Below are 3,954 nucleotides of genomic sequence, written 5' to 3'. Positions count from 1 at the left end.
TGTTGCGCACGGTAAATACATTTGACTAAAACATGTCAACGGTGTTCGTCGCCCCCATTTAAGAAAATCCGTTCTACGACGGTCGCCCAGAGAATGTCCGATCTACAAGCGTCGTTTAGAAAATGTTCGATCTGCATTAGCCCGGCTGGAGAATATCCGAAGCAACATTTTTGACTGTCTTGAGATATTGGTGCCATTTTATGTAACTTAGCGAGATACGTAAAATGGCATCAATATCTCAAAACAGTCAAAAATGTTGCTTCGCATGTTCTCCAGCCAGGCTAATGCAGAGCGAACATTCTCCAAACGACGCTTGTAGATCGGACATTCTCTGGGCGACCGTCGTAGAACGGACTTTCTTGCATGGGGGCGACGTGTTAAGCAAAGAGGATGAGCACAATGAAGCTTATTCCCACTTCATTGATGTCACACAATCTCTTTACATGTTGTAGGTGTCCAATGAAGTTTACGTGCGGCCCGTCCTGACAAGCTCGGTTTCTTTTGGATCAATCTGGTGGCGGTGGGTTTAAGGAGTGCATGAAGTTCAATGAGAGTGTGAAAGTATGTTACCTCACTAATCGAAACATCGACTGACGTGAATGAAACAAAAGTCATTGGAACTATGAATCTATCATTCTCCCCCTCCCTCCCTGCCCTCCCTCAATCCTACAGCGCGCCGCATTTTGCTACTGAATTAAATATAGCCTGATTCTCGTTCTCACTTTGAAAATGCAAGCTATGTTCAGTTCAGTAGTTGAATGCTGCGCGCTGCAGGATTGAGGGAGAGGGGACGAGAATGATGCGTTTAAAGTTCCAATTACTTTTGTTTTATTCATATTGGTTGATGTTATTAGATTGGTGACGTAAGATACTCTTACACAGTGATTGAACTTTAAGCACTCCTCAAACTCACCGCCATTAGATTGATGCAAAAGAAACTGAGCTTGTCAAGGCGGGCCGCACGGAAACTTCATTAAACACCTAGAAGAACAGAGATTGTGTGATAGCAATGAAATGGGAATAATCTTCATTATCCTCTTTGATAAACACCTTTGATATGTTTTCTAATTCAAAAGCTTCTTAATGTACGCAGCATGAAGCAAAACCGTCACTCGGGTGCCAAAGCGGGAGGAGGGGGAAAATGGAGCAGTAATTAATCCTTTAATACTCATAAACAATATTTTCAATGTTTTTATGAATAGATCAACACTAGGGATGGAAAAAAAAAACGGTTTTTACATCTATCGAAACGTACCGGTTTTTTACCGAGGCAAGAAACGTGAAATTATTTTTTTTATGAAAATAAACGATTTTTAGCTGTAAAAACGTCTAAACAGCATCGGCAACCCATACTTAGCATGAAACTGATTGGCTGAGCGATTAGCGAAGCCTATTACTCCAGTGATGATCAAAAAGTTTCGCCTCTGTCTGTCTGTCTGTGCGCACGATAACTCGAGAACGAATTGAGCTAGCGACCTGGAATTTTCAGGGTCGTTTCGTGTCATAACAAGCAGGCCCGGCCCCTGCCGAACGGAGTTGCCGGCGGAGCGAAGCGGAGCTGGCAACTTCGTTTGGCGGAAGGGCGGGCCTGCTTGGCCTCCCGGCCGCAGGCCCGACCATTTCTGTCACGCGATTTGCTGAAGAACATGATCGAATGATGTAGCGGGCCTTCGGCCCGCTTAAACCCGTTGTCTTTTGGTTTTTCCCCAAGACTCGAGAAAGGGATGTAACGGTGAAGCACAGCGACTACAAACCACCCTTCTGCCTAGAAAACGTTGTTTGGGGTGGGGGGAGAGTTTCCTTTATATTTTGCGGTTAAGCCTTTTTCTACAACTTATTGTTCACTATGGCAATTTTTGGCTTATTTTCGTCAAAAAAGACCCTCTAGCGCGGAAACGGTTAGAGACAGAGCGAAACAGACGAAATTTTCGCCCATAGGGCTCTACTTTGACGAGTGACCCCTTAGGAGTACGAAAAAAAAAACTTTTTGGAGAATTTTTGAACCGTGGATACCCCTATTCACACCCTTAGGGGTTGTTGCCAGGATTTGCCGTAGACGTTTCGTTCTCTAGAAGTGGACCTTAAGATACCCTGAAAATTTCAAGTCTGTAGCACATCTCCTTCTAGTGGAACAGACAGACGGACTGACAGACACACACGAGGTCGTTTGCATAAGCCCGCTGGATAGCTTTTTCAAAGCAGAAGGGCGGGCTAAAAAGACAGATCAAGTTCGAAGAAGAGCATTCTAGCTCCAAAATTGGACTTTAAAAAAATCAAAAACCACAAGTCCCCAAAATGACGTTTTTAGCCCGCTCTTCTGCTTTAGAAAAGCTATCTAGCGGGCTTATGCAAACGACCTCGTGTGTGTCTGTCTGTCTGCCTGTCTGTCTGTTCCACTAGAAGGAGATGTGCTAGAGACTTCAAATTTTCAGGGTATCTTAAGGTTCACTCCTAGAAAACGAAACGCCTACGGCAAATCCTGGCAACCATCCCTAAAGGGCTAATCGGGGGTATCAAAGAAAATGGGGTGGGTCAAAAGTCAGATTTTTTTTTCTGATCTCGTAAGGGGTAACTCGTTAAAGTAGAGCCCTATGGGCAAAATTTTCGTCCGTTTGCCTCTATCTGTAACCGTTTAGGCGCTAGAGGGTCATTTTTGACGAAAATAAGCTTAAAATTGCCATAGTGAACAGTTAGTTGTAGAAAAAGACCTAAAATCCGCATAATAGAAAAGAAACTCACCCCCACCCCTAAAAAACGTTTTCTAAGCAGAAGGGTGGGTTGTAGTCGCGGTGCTTCACTGTTACATCCCTTTCTCGTGTCTACGGGGCATAATTTAAGGACGACGGGCTTTGCGGGCCGAAGGCCCGTTACATCATTTGATTATGTTCTTCAGCAAATCGCGTGACAGAAATGGTCGGGCCGCGCCCGACCATCGCCACCGGCAGGCCAAGCCGGCCCGGCCCCTGCCGAACGGAGTTGCCGGCGCAGCAAAGCGAGGCTGGCAACTTCGTTTGGCGGAAGGGCGGGCCTGCTTGTTTAAAAATATTTTATTACTGTCTCCTAAGGGGTAACTCATCAAAGTAGAGTCTTGTGGACGAAAATTTCGTCCATTTGGCTCTATCTTCAACCGGTTAGGCACCAGAGGGAGATTTCTACTCGAAAATGACCGCAAAACATTTCTATGTTTTTTCTCAGATATTTGATGGTCTCCAGTAGGGTAACCCTAGGGAAAATGTTCTTCCCTGACTCTTGCCTGAATTCACGCTGAACTCGCTCGGACTGACTATGGAGAGAGCATAGGGACATCTCACCCTGAATCTTACATCAAAAATCTGAACTATGGCACGCATTCAGGAGCTGGACTGGGCGGGTCGGCGACGGTCGGCGAGCAGGTAGCGGCGGCGAAAACAAAGCATCATGTCTCCGTCAGCCTAGTGTCAGCCCAGCCCGCCGCCGTGCCGTGCCCGCCCCCCTCCCCCGCCCCGTCCCCGCGCCCGCGCTGCCTCAGAGCCCGGCTGGACTCGAACCCTGAATCGCTGGAGAAGATGCTTCGCTGCCGGACTGATGTTGGTGGTGACGACGCCTTTACCCGCTGAGCTAACCTGGAACACGCGAGACGGTGGCTCCGGCCGGGCTCTTCAACGGAGGCTATCGGAGGCCGGGCGAGAAGCGCTCTGCGCACATCTTTCGGCTGCTCGCACGTCCCTCCTATTGGGCGCACTGAAACGCGGTTTTCACTATATTTATTGGAATTGGTATTTATTCGCTGTATGTATTATTTGAAAAAATCTAAGGCCACGCAGAAGACTACGCGAAATATTTCTAGGTCAACTGGAAAATGTTCTATGATAAACTTCGCAAAAATTCAAACGGAAAGATCTAACATAAGAAATAACGACTTAAATTTTATGAACAAGCAAATCGTAAAATTAAAAATTGCGTTTGTAAAATTTA

The 3,954-nt window shown here is 46.3% G+C and overlaps 1 protein-coding gene across 1 annotated transcript in view; it reads left to right on the top strand.

The window, feature by feature from the left end:
* Window positions 1-263: 263 nt before the first annotated feature.
* The window catches only part of LOC113213651 (farnesyl pyrophosphate synthase-like), a gene marked incomplete in the record, with an annotated part of 78,896 nt that continues 75,205 nt past the window's right edge, over window positions 264-3,954 (top strand). Inside the window, 1 exon segment of the mRNA XM_052273128.1 lies at window positions 264-267.

The sequence above is a fragment of the Frankliniella occidentalis genome, unplaced genomic scaffold, assembly GCF_000697945.3.
Source record: "Frankliniella occidentalis isolate FOCC.00 unplaced genomic scaffold, Focc_3.1 Scaffold248, whole genome shotgun sequence".
Taxonomy (NCBI): domain Eukaryota; kingdom Metazoa; phylum Arthropoda; class Insecta; order Thysanoptera; family Thripidae; genus Frankliniella; species Frankliniella occidentalis.
This window is presented reverse-complemented; position numbering and strand designations above follow the sequence as displayed.